The sequence below is a fragment of the Triturus cristatus genome, chromosome 7 (assembly GCF_964204655.1).
Source record: "Triturus cristatus chromosome 7, aTriCri1.1, whole genome shotgun sequence".
NCBI lineage: Eukaryota > Metazoa > Chordata > Amphibia > Caudata > Salamandridae > Triturus > Triturus cristatus.
In genome coordinates this window covers 868,073,187-868,090,897 of record NC_140590.1, presented here as the reverse complement: position 1 = coordinate 868,090,897, position 17,711 = coordinate 868,073,187, and positions in this window count along the sequence as shown.

Sequence of the window (17,711 nt, the reverse complement as noted above, 5' to 3'; positions counted from 1 at the left end):
GGAAAGCCTCGTAGAAGTGAGGCAGTGAAATCTACAAGATTTCACTGTGGCAGTTATAGCACGCCACTGCGTCAAGACCCTACGCCTGCTTGAAGCAGGTGTAAGGAGTGACGCAGTATATTGGGACTAGGCCTTCCCATGCATTGCTTGAGTTGCGTCCAGGGGCGGCTCCTCCATGTGGGCGGAGCAGCGTCGCCCCACAACTTTCTTGCAGTGCGAGAAGTAGAAACATAAAATGGTATTATGAATACCTTTCATGTTTCTGCTTCTTGCACTGCGAGAAAGCAGAACGGTTTGGTTGGGTGCAGGTGGGGAGGGGCGGTCTTGCTCCAGGCAGGGTAGGAATGGCTTGCCCACTGTTGTAGGCGCTGACTGATTGGTCGGCCCCAGGGCTGACCAAACCAGTCATTCAGACTCTCCTGCATGGAGAAAACGGCCTCTCCATAGACGCCAGTGGGTCGGCGTCCCAGCCTATCACGGCGCTGCCATTGTAGTGTTGTGATTGGCTTAGGGGAGAGGAGGGAGGCTGCCTGCTTCCTGTGTGGAAGAGAGGACGCGCAACGTCTCGGGACCAGACCGGAGCAGGCCGGGTAGGTTAGTTACATTAAAAAAAAAGTATTCAAAATAACACCCCTGCGTGACTCCTTACCTGCACGACCCCCCGGCCCACCACCCAGGAGTCATGCCGGCCGTCACTGGTTGCGTCGTGCTTGCGAGACTACTCAGCAATTCGTGACGTTTGCGCCAACAGATTAGTCAGAATTTCTAACGCATCTGTCAATCCTATTGTAAATACGGCGCATCCATGGTGGCGCAAGAGTTTCACATGGAGTCGCAGGGAAACTGACGCATCTGTACAGATGCTTCAGTTTCTTGTAAATCTGCCCCAAAATGTATAGATACAGATATCACATGTGCAGCTCAATGACCACCCTTGCTCCCCAGTGTCAGGAAGGCACCCCAAACCCTCTCAAATTTCTCGAGCTTGTCATTTAAAGCATATGTGGTCCGCTGGTACTAAACATTTTATCCAGGATGCTATGTGAAGCAATTTCAGCCTTGGGAACCATGGACTTTTTCACATCTGCATTATTGTCATTTTAACTAGACCCCAATTCAACAGTGACGCAAACTTAGTGCAAAATCTTTTTTTCCAATTTACTTTCCAGCGCTAAACTTGTTTAATGGTGGAAATAACAGAAAACTAATGCAAAGCAGCATGTGGGTGTACCAAGGGTGGAGCATGGGCGTTCACATGCAACCACCCAAGGTTTCTCATGCTAAATCCAATATACTAAATAAAGTAGATTGGGTTTAGCGTGAGAAAACTGCGCCCTTTGAAGTAGGCGCAAGGAAGGTGAAAAGCTTTAATTTTTCCTTCCTTTTCCGACTTTGCATGCGTGCTGCACTGTGCAGCACGCATACAAAGTGGGAAAAAGCTTTGCATTTTGTCTACAAATGGTATTTTGTACAGGAAGGGTACTCTTCCTGTACAAAACTTATGCTAGACTCCTGGAGACACCCTTGCACAATGGCGCAAAGGTGTCTCTGTGGCGCACAACAGCTGATTTCAGCTCCGGCGCTAGTGAAAGTGGAGGAGAGTGCCTTAATTTAGTAAATAGTGTGCACTCCTCCTCGCTCCTTTTCAAGTAGCACAGCACAGCATTCGTCTGGATTCCCCACATGGGATTGCTCAAACTCAGATTCCAGCAGGCTGATTGATGAATTAGTTCACCTGCCATTACAGGTCTCACTGCACTGTTAAGTCAGCGCCTTGCAATAATGTGATGTATAGTAGCCACAGTATCCCGAATTAAGACAAAAACTCTCAGAGGTTCAAAGTTCCCATATCAGCTTTAATGAGAGTATCACTGCTATAAAATGCAAGTGCCAAATCTCTCCCTCCGTGTACAAACAGGTTTATATACATATCCAAGAGAGGTCCTTAGACCTTCACATCCTTCTTATAAGTCTGTCTCTATTTCCAAGCTACACTGCAGTCCTTGTAAGGAAATCAAACAAATCTGTACAAGTTGCAGAAGTTTATTCTCAGAGACTGTTTTTTTAATGTTCTTTTCTTGTCCCGGAGATTTTTCTGGCTGCAAGGATTATGTGTTTCAGCAGACTCGGGGGCATATTTATGAAACTGTGGTGCAGTGCAGCACAGCAAATCACCTTGCTGCGCTGCTTCACTGGGAAAGGGCAGGAATGCTTTGTATTTAAGTCATACAGCAGTAGTAATGTTTGCCCCAGCACTGGCGCACAATGGGCTGCCTAGTGCCAACGCAGGTACCCTTGCACCATGGTGCAAGGGGCCTGGGTTTCATGCAGTGATAGGGAAGGGATACCTTCCTGCATAAAAAGTAACAAGGAGAAATAAAGGTATTTCTCCTCGTTATGCCTCTGGTGGGGAGGCGTAGCACATTTCCAGGTTTACAAGGTCTTGTCTCATCTCGTCTCGCACAGGAGGAGAATACACCTATAACACAAAGCACACAGATTACTCCGCATTCATAACTCCTTCAGGCCCTTATTAAATACCTCCCATACATACCCTTGTTGTTCAATTCCCTTCCTCAAATAATATATGAACCAAACTGTAATGTCACCAGCAGAGATAGAAGATTGAAAGTATCAAAAACAAAGGAAAGTACGAACTCCAAAGTCTTGTGGGTTTAACTAACCCAAATATTCTCTGAGCAGAGAAATCAAGCAAATTACATAATTCGCCAGATCCTGGGATAATCCAAATCCATCAATCCAAAACACGGATCCAGAATAGCAATCAGCGATTATAATGTTTGCGCCTCTCAATCACTCTTACAGTATTTAAGGCATACAATAAGGCGCCCTCAGATAGCTCTGTCATGGGCGGCTTCAAAAGTAAAGTTGGAACGGGGGCGCGAACTTACCCAGTCAAGCGCCTTACACGCATGAGCAGCACTGTGACTTCAACCGCCGTTGAAGTCTCGACTCGAGTCTTACCAGGTACAGCTGTCCGGAAGCCTCGATGCCTCATTCGCAGCAACGCTTCCCTCGGAGCTCACAAACTTGAAACAGCAGACTCCGGTCTAGACAAGAAACCGCGAGTCCACCTCAGAACCAGCAACGGCTAGCCGAAGTTCAAAAGGCAGCTGTGGAGCCAGAAACGATCCGCTCCTTCCTTCAGGACAGACAAACTCTCTCCGCATCAAACGCCTCCACGCGGATTCAGAATTACACACGCTGCTTGACGTGCACTCTCAAGTGAAATACCAGGAGGCCCCTCCAACCAAGGCCTTTTGGGAATTGAAGTCCCTATGGGAAGATACAGGAAACACCACGTAATGTAGGCACACAGGGTCATACCCTGACAGTACGCCCTCCCCCCAAGTGTCTCCTAGGACCAGGCTTGCCGGGGCAATGTGCATGAAAGCTGCGCTTGACTGCAATTATTTCATTATTTAGGATCACTGCATCTTTGTTTTTAAAGATTTTTTAAACTCACTTGTTGTCACCTGTTGTTCTGTGCACCCTCAGCGCTCCTCCTCAGTCCACTAGGGGCTCTTACCATTTAAATGGAAGGAGTCTGCGCTTGCGAAAGTGACCCAGGAGCACTTCCGGTAGAAAACCGGAATTGAGGTTAGCAGTCTAGCTGCCCACCTCTCCACATAAAATTGATGCCAGGCTTGATGCGCAGCGGTCGTGAGCAGCGCGCGCGCGACCGGCACGCTTAAGGCAAGCCCGTCTGCGCCCGTCCGTGCCTGGACGTTGCCAGGGGCCAGAACCCCTGCCGGTTTTTTCTCAAATCTTGGTAATATACCTGGTGACTTTTGCTCCTACACAGGCCAGGAACTCCTAAAGATTAGACATAGCCATTCTAACGCTTGTAGACACTCAGTCCATTCTACACTCACAACATCCACACTTTTGGAAGGGCCATTCTCATGCAGACTCTGCAGATTCCAAAGTATGGAATTAGACCAATCCCAGACCAAGAATATTATACTCGGCCAGAGAAATAACCTAGCTCACAGCACCAACGGAAATAAGAGCTCCTCCCAGACCCTCCATGACATCAAAGGCTGGAATTGCTTCCTGGTCAATGTCAGATCCTTGCCTAAACATGCAGTTAACATATGGGATCTGCTTTCCTCCAAACAACCACATATTGGGTTTCTAAGTGAAACCTGGATTAAACCCAGTTCAAACCCTGCATTGCAGTGGCACTCCCGGAAGGTTATCGCATCCAAAAACTTGATAGACCGTGCAGGTTGGGTGGAGGGTATAGCTATCATCTATAAAGATTATATTAAAATCTCCATTTTGGATCAACTGTGTAATGATACACTGGAAATTCTAATCTTTAGAATAGATTTACATCTGCAACACAGCTGGAAATGAGCACTTGTATATCGACACCCTGGCCCATTGGCAAATTTCTCCTTCCAACTGATTGAAATCATTTCCCCTCATGTTATCTCAACCAGAAACTTCCTGCTAATAGGAGACTTTAATATCCACAGTGAAAATACCACCAATCAGGATGCCTCCGCAGGTCTAGCAGACCTGGCCACACTTGACTTTATCAAGATCAATGACAGCCCTACTCACTCTGCAGGGCACACGTTAGATTTAATTCTAACTAACTCTCCGAACATCCTCTGTGGAGCAACTTATCCTCTGACATGGTAAGACAACTCGTTGATTGACTTCCAATTTCGCAGCCCTAAGGATCATACTGCCCCTAATTCCCACCCTCGGAGGCAGTACAGACAATGGCACAAACTTACACCTGACCAGTTCCAGGATTTATTCCCAGAATCTTGGAATCTCAATTCCGATAGTGTGGAGTATCACCTGGCCCACTTCAACACCATCATAAAAACCACAGTGGATCAATTTGCTCCCTTGAAGCAGTGTTCACACTCTACCAGGCACCCCCAAACCATCTGGTACTCCCCTCGCCTTGAGACAGAAAAAAGTAATTGCAAAAGACTTAAAAAGCAATGGCGCCTTTCCCATGACCCTCAGGATAAGGAAAGTTACAAAAAGCGCTGACTCAATACCATAACATTTTTTTAAATGCTCGCAAACTCCACATTACGCAGCAACTTGAACAAGCAGGGAACTCTTCCAGAACCCTGTACCAGATCCTAAAATCTTTCACAGACCCTAAGGCATGTAACAATGAAGAGGCCCCATCCCATATCTTATGTGATAACATAGCGAACCACTTTACCCAGAAAATTGACACAATTTATAATAAAATCATGGTGGCCAGTGGCTCTCAGAAAGGCACTAAGAAAGACTATCCATTGCCTATTCCAAACCTCTCGATTTTGGAGAATTTTCCAGTACTTACGCCTTAAGAAGTAGAATCACTTCTAAAGAAGGTCCCCTTCAGATGTTATCCCGTCTAGGTCTACCTCCCTGCTCTCCAAGCATCGCGCCGCCCATATATGTACCATTCTTAAAAGTTCTATGAAGGTTGGCAAGCTCCCCCTTGAATGGAAAGCAGCACAGGTCATTCCCATCTGGAAAAATCTTAAAGCTCCCATAGACGATGTTTCCAACTATCGCTCCATATTTCTGCCCCCCCCCCCCCCAGAGCAAGCTTTTGGAAAAGCACATTAACAAATACCTCTCCGAATTTGTTGAAGCCTCGAATTGTCTTGATGTCTCTCAATCGGGCTTTTGGGCCAGATTCAGTACAGAATCTGCCTTGGTAGCAGTAACTGATAACATCAGAATGTCTTTGGACAAAGGTCAAGCAGTGCTTTTGGTGTTGCTTGATCTATCTGCAGCATTCAACACCATTTCTCACCGGATCCTTCTTGGGAGACTCCGAGACATCGGACTCCGAGGGAATGCACTGAAATGGTTGTCAAACTTTCTATCAGATAGAACCCAGTCAACTAATCTGGGTCCCTTCTGTTCTGAGACTACAAGCGCGACAAAGGGAGTTCCTCAGGGCTCCTGTTTGAGCCCAACTTTATTCAACATTTAAGTCACCCCCTTGGCGGGATTACTGAAGAACCTAGGTTTCACTCCAATCTCCTATGCTGACGACACTCAGCTCCTACTTTCCTTTGGCAAAAATAATCCCAATACTGAGGCCACCTTTTCGGAGGGCATGAAGGTAGTTGCAGATTGGATGAGTGACAACTTTCTCCAGCTTAACGCAGGAAAACCAGAGATTATGCTGTTTAGGGAAGCAATGTTAAGATGGTCCCCTAGTTGGTGGCCTGAGGAATTGGGCCCTGCTCCTACTCCAAAAAGATGGTCAAAAACTTGGGCATCCGTATAGACCAGAAACTAACATTGGGAGAGTATGTTACCTCCATTGCGGGGTCATGTTTTCATACTCTCAGGCTACTACGAAGAACTTTCCCCTTTTTACCCTCTTCCATGCGTAGTCTTGATTCAGGCACTAGTGCTAGGCCACCTGGACTACTGCAACACCCTGCTGATCTCAGCCAATTAAGCTTCCTGAAATAAATTGCAGGTAGTCCAGAACACGGCGGCCCGCCTAGTTGCCAACGCCCCTCCCAGAATGGCTTCCATTCCCCTTCTACAACAGCTGCATTGGCTTCCGGTGCGAAAACTGATTAAATTTAAGATCGGTTGTATGGTTCACAAATCTCTGCATGACATGGGTCCTAGCTACCTTTCAGATAAACTTTCAAGGTACCTGCCTTCCAGGTCCCTTCGGTCAGGGTCAAAATTACTTCTCTGTACCCCGAGATTTAACAAAGCTTGTTAGGGCGGCAGAGCATTTTTCCATCTTGCCCCCCTATACTGGAACCAACTCCCCATTCATTTACGTCAATGCCCGACTACCTTAAATTTAGAAAATTGCTAAAAACCTCTCTGTTCTGATGTGAGTCTTCTTGGTTGATGGCAGCAGTCACAGCGCAGAGATACCCCTGATGGGGGATTTGGGTGCTTTACAAGCTTATAAATAGCTTTACAAGCTAATAAATATCAATAAATAAATATCAGGAGATATACCAATGTGTTAGTGTGTATAATAAATAACAATTTATAACTACACTGTGTGGTTCTTTTTCGTTTAACCTACTGTAACGCCCTGAACGTCTCAGGATCGTTTAACAGACACGATAATGAGAACGCAACCACTTGTGAAGGTTTAATGATTTTAATGAAGGCAAAAATAATACAAGGAATAAACAAAGGTTATAGTCACTGGAATCCTCCAGGCTAAGTACGTTACCAGCCCACAGCACGGATGGTCCTAACCGTCCTCTGCATATACGCCAGGGGTCTCCAACCGGTCGATCGCGAGCTACCGGTAGCTCGCCGAACCCCAATGAGTAGCTCGCGCCTCCCATCTCAATTTTGTAGCCTGTTATTGTCATTTATTGTTCTTAGGTCTTTTTCCATAGCCGCTGCCTGCCATCTCCATAGACAGCTGCTCAGATTGGCCTAACGGAGTTCAGCTGGGGCGGGGCAGGGCAAAGATGATGACGCTGTTCCTGAACTGGTTACCTCGCCACCTGCCTTTCACTGCCTGGCACCGCAGTCTTGATTGTGCACCACGTGGTACGGGAGCAAGCACCAGGCGGGTCGGATCGGAGGAGCAGGTCCCGTAAAGCCTGCTAGCATGCAGGTGGCGCAAGCAGTATTGAACTGCTACAAACCCGCAACACCTGCCTTTTTCTGTCTGGATTCGGAACATATTTAATCAGAAGCAGATTAAACGGTAAGCGCTGGCCTGGCCAGTAAACACCATAATGCACTGTTCTCTAGACTGGAGCTGCGATGTGCGCCTTCTATACTTAGCCGCTGGTATGCCACGGGCTCTTGAAAGACTGTTAATGTTTTTTTTCCCGCTTTCCAGCTCTGCATTATAAATCAGGAGAACCCTTGTGTTTCCTTTACCTAAGGCACAAGATAGAAAGCTCTTCCAGTCTGCGCTCCTAAAAAGAATGTAATTGTTCCACTCTTGACAACAGCTGTGAATTTATGATTCAGTTTCAACTCTTTCATACGCTCTGTGGCCAGGTTACTGACAGAGCACAGGCACGGTCATTCAAATTATACATGTGTTTGTAGCTTTCTAAACGTCAAAACTAACGATTCACTCCATGCCGGGTCTTTAGATCACACCATCCTGTGTTACTGTGAGTTATGCTCTGAACATAGTAATTATGGACCCGAAATCCGTGCAGGCATAGTATTGTTCGTAAAAAAAAATCCTCCCGGTTGATGGGAAATGCATGACGGAGCGCTGGGCAGGCAGCACTGAATGCGATGTTGTCGAGATTAAAGTGGTGTGTGTTGTTCCTTTTCCCAGTTTAGCCGGTGTCTCTGGAGATTCGCAATGGGATGATGCGGCCTAACAAAGGACCCCCTCACGTAAAATCCCACACTCTGTTCCACGGATGTGATGACACGCCGTGCTTGACCATGTGGGGCTCTGTCCACCACGTGTCCGAGGGGAAGCCAGCTGCAGTCGCAGGGGAGTGATTTTGCCCTCACGTGGTTTTCATTGTGGGGCGTGCGTAAGTGAAGTGAATCCTGACTTTAGTGTTACTCACATGGCGCCACAGTGCATGTTTGGTTCAGTTGCATATCGGCTTAGTGATCATATCCAATATTCAGGGATAGTCATGTGTGTTTTCAATATTTAACACAGCAGCAGCTCACTAACATTACTGCACAGTCTCTGTGATGCTGTCCCATTTCTAATATGTGATATTCTGTTTTGATCAAAAGAATCATTTTTATGGAAATTGCATGAAACATTACCCACACCACACTATGTAAATCTGCACATCCATCGGCCCACCTGCAGCATTATATATTTATGCAATTTTTCCCACTAGCGAAATTCTGCGCAGGTCCAGCTTTCTGCACTTTGTGGCGGTTGCAAGTTTTCCCACTTCTCTCTTCTTGAGCAAAGTTGTTTTCCCCGAATTGCAGGATAAGTTTCACTTCATAAACCACATAGTTTTCTCTGAAAAGTTGCATGTGCGATGTTACTAAAATAATGTAGGTACATTTGCAAAGCGGTCCATATGATTGTACAAAGGTCACAAAAGAAAAGCTTTGTTAGCTCATAATTGTAAGGTGCTCCCTGAACTCAGGTGCATAGCCTTGATAAAATACTGCAGGGGGACAGGAGGTGTATGGATGGTAATTGTGAGTGCATCTTTTCTGCTGTGCTTTAAAGTGCTACTAGCAACATCTCATTGAGGTGTGCAGTGTTGTACGGAGTCCCTGATTGGTGCATGGTGTGCAGATCCACTCATAGTCTCATGGACAGTAGTTCACGAGTTATTTCAAGTAACAGTGCTGACCCCTGGTCTATAATCAGCATCTCATTCAGGATGTGTAAAGGGAAGGGTATGGGATGCAAGCTACAGAGCTTAAGAGGGTTCTTCTCTAGCACCTGTTAGGAACAGTTCCTGTTGTCATAACCCAGCGAGGGCTCTACTAGGGGTAACAAAGCATAGCAGCTGCCACCCAGGTGCGGCCTCGTTTTACCCATATCATGCCAAATTCATCTGCCTCTTTCTTGCTGGCGCCCACCAGTGACCATTAACCCAGATCACCGCCTACAAACCCCTCTGTACCTCCTAAAGGTTAAAGGTCGCTGCCCTCCTGGCACTTTTTCACCAGAAGACACTCTCTCCATCTTAAGGCTGGCTTAAGGCCTGCTGTATCACTGTGCACCTTCAAACATGTCCTCACGCCACACATTCTTCAGAATGACTTGTCCCATCTTCCCTCTTCCCACGATTCTCACCTGATCACCAAAGGGACTGGGGCTGGGCAATATCAATGCGCCTTATGAGGAGAAAATCAACTTTCCAAACCATGTTCATTACGGGGAACATCAACTTCGTGGAGGTGATGGTATTTATTTAATTTATATTTGTGGTTTTATATTGTTCTGATGAGGCCCAACAAACCATACCAATGCAATGCAAAGTATAATAAAATTTAAAACTTTACAAAAAAAAGAGTATGTGGTGCAGGGGAAATAATTGAGGTTCTTCTTACTAAAATGAGTCTCTTTTTTTTTTTTTAAACTAATGGCCACATCCAAGTTAGACTTTAATAAATCACATTTGGTAAGGAATATATGTTGAGGTTTAACTTTTGCAGTTTGTGAACAAGTTGATCGATGATCACAAAAGGAGGTCATAGGCTTGTATCCCACAGTAGTTTGTTATACTTTCCAGGAATGCTTCCAAGCAAGACAAGCTTTTGCTTCAGGTAGCACAACCTGCGGCTGTCTGTCACTTCAAAAGAGGGAGTGCGGCCCCTTTTGTTCAAACGACAGTAAGGGCTCCAAAGAAAGGCTTAAAATCAATTAAACTGGACGTGGGGCGTCTCTCAAAAAAATGCGCGAGTTGCTTGGCCTTTTAGTAGCTCACGACGATTTTCACTGATCAGAAGTAGCTCTCACTACAGAAAAGGTTGGAGACCCCTGATATACGCCGATCCCGGCGTATGCCAACAGAGGGCAGAAATGAAATGGCCGACAATGCCAATCGGTAGGCTGTGAGGGGCACGAAGAGTGTTGGGGAGAATCGAGGAGTCAGGGAAACACCCAGCCGGGGTCTCTACCTGAAGGGAGCAGCCGCTCAACCTCTTCCTCAGACTGCACCGGGACGCGGAGTCACCTCCTGGTGACGCGTCACCGATACCCCAATCACAAGCAAAGAAGACTGAACCGAGAGCAGCCGCTCGATCGATCCTGTGGACTTCCGAGTCTGTAACGCGGCAAACACCTCCTGGTGTGCGTTACAGCTGGCAGTCCCTGTATCTCTGGTCGGGCTGGGAGTTACGACTCCAACCAGCAAAAGCGCCACTGCGCTTTGACTCAGCCGAGTCAAAAAGCGAAGCTCAATGGTTATCCGGTAGAGCTTCCGGGTCCATCACAGGTGACGATGGGGCAAGACACGGCCCAGGGAGTAACGACTCGACCTACCTCCGTTCTTGCCTTACTGGAGCACCACTCCGGAACACTGCTCTTCACTAAGCAGGTACGTCGGTGTAAACACAATATCCGACAGCGTTGTACCTCCCGGTTCCTCCCTTTATAGGGCGTGTTTTCCTTGAGTTATGTAACAGCTCTCCTGTTTACATAAGGGCGTGTTTTCCTTGAGTTATGTAACAGCTCTCCTGTTTACATAAGGGCGTGTTTTCCTTGAGTTATGTAACAGCTCTCCTGTTTACATAACCTCTCAACCGCTAAGCATCCTGGGAGATGTAGTCCGTTTTCGCTGGTTACCGTTTTCCTCCCCTCGCATGACAGGAAGTCTTGACACCTACACTATATGATTAGTACTGGTAAAAAAAAAAAAACTAAAAGCTGCTTCACACTCCTTCTGAACTAAGTCTGAAGGCTGCTCTTAACGGATACCACTTAGAGGGCTTTCTAGGGTTGTCTAAGACCACTAAAATCACCATAAGGGTTGTCTGGATTAGTGCAAGGTGCTCCACTTAAATGAGTGTGCACCATAATAAGCCAGCCTCCTACACGCTGTCCATTATTTTTAGTGTTGAATACATCCCAGGGTCCAAGAACAATACTGCCGATTGTTTATCTTGACTTCCTGTTAAGAATGTGGAGGAACCCCTCTGGTTGGATGGGTTCATGAGAATACCTTTAATATTGATGACTGGGAATATGCAATGGCTTCAGGGGCGGCTCTAGGCTCATGGTGGCCCTGTGCAGGGAGCGCAGGTAAGGGGCCCCGGAAGAGGGGGTCCGGGCGGGGCAGAGCTCAGGAAGGTGTTTTAATAAAACGTCCAGAAAAGGCGTTAGATGAGCAGTAACATGGTAACAGAAAAACGACGTTTACTTTTTGAGTGCTCATCACTTGGATACTTTGTTTTAGAATCTGGGTCTCTGGAGGGACCCCTTTCAACAAGAAAAACACGTTGCGCGTCCGTAAGAGAGTTCGGCCACAAAGTAGGATCCCTCCAATCACATAAATCATATTCAGAACACGGGTCTGTAACATGGTCTTGCTCTTTGGCTTCCTCTTCAATACCAGCATCATCCGTCTGTAAACTCTGAACCTCCTTCAGAATGCCAGATGTTGATGGACCGATGAATGATGTTTCAGTTTCTCTGTCTGAGGGTCTTTTGTAATAATCCTCATCCTGAGTTGGTAATTGCTGCATGTTTGTATCAATTTCAGAGTCACCTTGTTCATTTTCATTGGTCTGCTCATGAGTATCATTCTGCTCATGGATATCATCATTTTTTTGTTCTTTATGGTCGTCAGCGCCTGTTTTACCTAGTGCATCAGCAGTACTCTGGCCAGAGGATTCTCCATCTTTAGGTTTCCCTTGGGTGATAAAGTTCAGGATTGCTCCTTCCTGTGACACTACGAAAGCCTGCTGAGCCACCTTTCTCTTTCGTTTCGAATAACCAGATTTGTGTACTCGAATTCTCTTCATTTTGCTTGCAATGCAGCGGGCGAGGCTAGCAGTGGGTAGGGAAAAAAAGAAGACAATCAGCAGTGGCGGCTGCTGAAAAATTTTGATGTGTCATTTTTATTTTCTTGCAAAAACAACAGTTGATGGACAGAATGCAGAACAATGTCATACATTCACCCCAGTACAGAGATCTGGGCCTAAATCCATCGTTTTTTTGCTCACCACACCACCCCAGTTCAGACATGGCCATATGCAAATCAGCCTTGACCCTGTGTCTCATGGGAACAGTCCAGCCCGAACTGCCAAGCCATGTCTTCCCTGGACTACACAATGAAGGACCAGCATACCTTGATGAACGAGTGAATTTCCACCAACCTACCAGGAAAATATGTTCCAGAACCATCTCCCTAGCAGCCACCCAATGCAGCCGCTGATAAAACAGTGGAGGCCGCTACTTCTCCCACCTGGCAGTGAAGACCTGAAAACCCTCCCCCTGCACCTCAGAGCCTCACCATCGCTCCAGCAGTTCAGGAAGGACCACAAGACCTCGCTGTTCAACCAACAAGCAGCATGATCCAGCAGCATGAATCCCACACCGCCTCGAGACTCTTATGTGTGAAGCAGCTGAGCTTTACAAACTCTGACTGATTGATAGTAATTACCCTTCCCACTACATGTATGACACATTATGAGGACTAGCCACATATGGAAGGTTTATTTGAAGAGTGTTATAAAACTATAGGGTAGATCATGTGACTTGGCATACAAGGTCTGTTTTCTCAGTCCACTGAGAACAGTAGAGCCTGGAGAATAGTTCATGATCTATTTGGGAAGTGACCTTAGCAGGAAGAGAGTAAGCTACCTTGAAATCATGGCACACAGAGACCTGTCTCAGTACGTCACTAACTGATCCTGAAGACAGCCTACAGGTAACCAAAGACTCGTCCACCTTACCACATTGTCAAAAGACAAAATACAATATATTTAATTAAGGTTTCTTGTATAGTGCCATATTCCAGCAACCAGTTCTGCTCGCTTTACAGAGCACCTATTAAACAAGGATTAATTACAGTGAGTCCTAAGGCTATGAAAAGGCACTAGAGGTTCACTGAAGCAAAATTAATGTGCAAGGAACATCCAGTCAGGAGACAACTTTCAAGCAGACGTACGAATCACTAGCACAGCGTACCAACGACCCCATGGGCCGTGGCATAAGCAAGGAAAATGGCCCCTTTGGCTGCAGCTCAGGAAGTAAAATATAGCAATTATCAGGGTTCAATGGGCCCCTGAGGATTTTGGGTCTCAGTACCACTGTACTTGCTGAACCAATGGTAACTATGCCCCTAGTATGGACAGAGAAGGCTGCTTCACCAATTGCAAACTGAGGACTAGTTAAACTAGTTTTCTCTGCTAGTCACATGACAAGCACTGGAATGTAATTAAAGAAATGATCAAGAAGCCAGTCTCCTACCAAGGTCTCTGCAAAAGGGCATTAGATTGAGTTAACATGGGTAGGCACTGCCATCCTATTCCAGGCGTCCATCCATAGGTGCTTGCATTTCATGTCTGCCTCAATACCATATAAACAGACATAACCAAATGCCAAGTACATTCGAACACTCGATGTTTTAAAAGATTTGTGCAGGCAGATCCACTCATTAGATCACAAGTATCAGCTTCATACTCTGTTTTCATGATTGTTGATAAGTAATTGTAATCATTTTAATGAATCCTTAACATTACGTCTAACACCTCGTACCCTGCTCTCCTCTTCCCCCCAATACGACCGTGCCTCCCAAGTTGCACCTCCAAAAGTCACCATGCCTCCCCTCAGCCACAAGTAAACACCGCCCCTGCACTCCTGACTCACATTTCCCTCAACAAACAGCGCCGATCTGTACCACTCCTTACCCCTGGCGCACAGTGACCACCTCTCCGACCCGCGCCCTCTCAGAGATGAATCGTGAGAGAGAGGCTCTCTCTCACGATTCATCATGCCCTCCCTTCCCATGACCACCAGAATACCTCCAGCTCGCCACCTCACATGGCTTACCTCCACCCAGACCCAAAGCACACACCATCTACAATAACATCCTCACCCAACCTTCCCCACGCCCCCGGCTCCTCACCCCCACGGGCTGGGATACATTCCTATGCCTGATCTGCCCTCCTCCCCAGGGCTCCCCACACCCTCGTCCAATGGCTCACCTTCCCTCGGGTTCACTATGCAGTGGCACACGCTGACCTACTCACTCCCCCTCCCCATGCCCTGACCCTCAGCTGCTCACCTCGCAGCTGGCACCAAAGGTTGCACACTGGCATGCTATCCTCTGCAAGGCGGCCTTTCTTGCCCAGGGTCTCTAGGCGCGCCGGTGCATGGCCTCGGCCGGTCTCGGTGCTGCTCGCTGCACGCCGGGCACGGGTGCTGCCACCCCTCCTGCCGCCAGTGATGCATGGTGCTTCTGTAACCCCTTCGCTGCAGGACTCGCGGGCACTGCGCATGCGCGCGCATGCGAGCCTCCGGAGGTGCCAGATCTGGACTATTAAAACAAGCTCGATTCTCCTGGAAAAAAAGTTCTAAACAAGCACAAGACCTACCAGAAGAGCCCGAAACAAGGCCGACCCCACACAAAGACGAGACTGGGTTAGAAAGGAAAAGAGTATAAGAACAACCATTCAGCGTGCATCACATTAGATTTAGCACGCCTCAGTCGTTCATGCGCCAAATCCCTGCCAGGGGCCGCCACGAATATGTATTGTATCCGATTCCTCGTGGTGGCCCCTGGGGTTTGGTGGCCCTGTGCAGGTGCACAGCTTGCACATGCCTAAGGCCGCCCCTGATGGCTTGTGCGGAATCTTTGACCATTTTGACAGATCTAATCATAAGATAGGGGTGGCCAATAGCTAAAGACATTCCTGATGGTGTAAAGGGATTCTGGACAGTACAAGAGGAGCTTAGTAATATAGAAGGAAACAGTTGTAGGGGAGAAAGTGGTATCACCAGCACGTGTAGGAGAAAAAAGTAATCCATTTGGCACGAGGATCATTTAGGCAAAAATGTGACCAAAGACATATTGCGAGAATGGTATTGGTGGCCTGGAATAGGTCACAAGGTGGAAGTTGTGGTGAAAGATTATTGGCAAGATACTAAAATGAGTAAAAAGTAACACATTGCTCTCCTTGTACTGGTAGGAGTTACCTCTGAACCTTGCATAAAGGTTAGACTTGATATAGTTGGTCCTTTTGAACTGATGCAAAAGAGTAAACATCATGTTCTGCTGTTAATAGAATACACATCCAAATGGGTAGTAACTAAATGTGTTGCTGTGGTAAATACCAAGACAGAGTTTAACCCCTTGCATGCCCGCCCCTTTCCCCGCCCAGTGCCGCGCTTTTTATTAGCGGGCGGAGTTCATGACGAGCTGGACTCGTCATGGGCACAGCGCCACCGCAGCCCATGACGAGTCCAGCTCGTCATGGGCACTGAAGGGGTTAACAATGAATTTTCACATGTACAAATTCCTGAGTTCTTGATTACAGATAATGGTGTGCAATTTGTGCGAGTTCTTAGATAGTTTTTGTATAAAACACTTGAAAACTGAACTTTATTCTCCTCAAGCCAGTGGACTGACGGAAGAGATGAATAGAATAATGGGATGCTGAGCAGTTAGCACTAGATCCTCTTTAAGAGCCGAATCTCACCCAATTGTATTTCCTCAGAATCTCAATTTGTCTCGTTGAAGGGCAGGAGACCTTACACCAAAGTTTAACCCAGCAGGGCCAAGTCTAAGAAAGGTGAGAGGTGAAGGTTAAAAGTTCCAAAGAGGAAATTTCTTCTTGAAGGGGGACAAAAAAACAAAACAAAAATATCAATAGAAATATAAGTCAAGGCATGACAGAAAAAAAACAATTGAAGGTTACGCAGATGATAGGGGGATAAACTGTACTGAGAAGAAACCTGGTAGTCTCAAGGGGTTGTCCAAGTTTACAGGCACAGTAAAGTGAAAACGAATGCTGTGGTTTTAGATTCTGGTGAGGTCTGGAACGTGTTGGTGAAGTTTCAGGGCACTTCACGTGAATCTAATCTGAAGACTGTGGATGATAATTCTCATTGATTGTAGTATTCATAGGAGAAGAAAGAGGAGACTTAACAAGAGACAACCTGTGGGGCAAAGGCTTTACAATGAAGTTAGATCTTATTTTATTTCAAAGCATGTTTACATGTGAATGTTTGCATACGCATTGGATAAACATTTTGCCTTCACCCCTCCTGTTTCCTGAACCCATTTTTGTTGGCTTTTAGGATTCACTACACTTTACCACTGAACCAGTGCATGCACGCTCTCACTAAACATGGCAAAATTGGCTTACGTTTAATTTGCACATTTTATTTACTTGTGAGTCCAGAGCAAAGTGGCATTACAGCTACCCAGGGACTGAAAATTAAATGTTACTTATTTTATTATTTTTTATTTGTAAAGTTTTATAAAGCACAAGCTAGACCCTGGAAGGGTATCAGAGTCCTTTACAAATGTTGCAGCAAGCAGGATATCCTAGAAACAAATGCCGTCAGTACCCTTTACAGATCAGGAGAAGAAGCGAGTAAAACATCAATACGTAGCGGCGAGTGAGAGTGATCAGTATCCAGATAAAGGAGTCGCTGGGGTTCAGGTTTGTTCATGAAAAACAGTTTGATTTCTTTTTTGAAGGATGTGCTTGAAGGGTTCAGTCTGACTTCAGGGGGCAAGGAGTTCCAGATTCTAGGTGCTAATCTGGCAAAAGTGCAGTTGTAGGTTTTCTTTTTCCCAAATCTTTGAGGTTTCAACAGAAAGGCACTAGTGCTTCTCGATGATCTGACACCACCTGACAATTCCAGTTTATCGGCTAGGTACTTTGGTGTGTTTTATGCGTCATGCAAGCAGTTCTCTTGTTTATTAAGTGAGCCCGTTTAGTGCCTTCAGATCAGTAGTGATGTGCTTGTTCCTTTTGGATCTTAGGATGAGCCTTGTGGTAGAGTTGAGGGATGCTCTTAGTGGAGTCAAACCACATAGGGTTGCACTCCCATAGTCTAATCCAGGAATCAATAGAGCTTGCACGGCTGATTTGAGATCGAAGTTGAGGAAGGATTTTAGTTTTCAGTGAAAATTAATTTGTAAGTTTGCTCCCCTGGTGGCCGATGTGTTCCTGCATGGTGAGATTCTTGTATAGTGTTATTCCCAGTGATCTTGTGGCATCTATAATATGCGGTAGGCAGTTGAAGGCTGTTAAATGTTTCATCCAGTCTTCAATGTCAAGGGGTCTTTTTG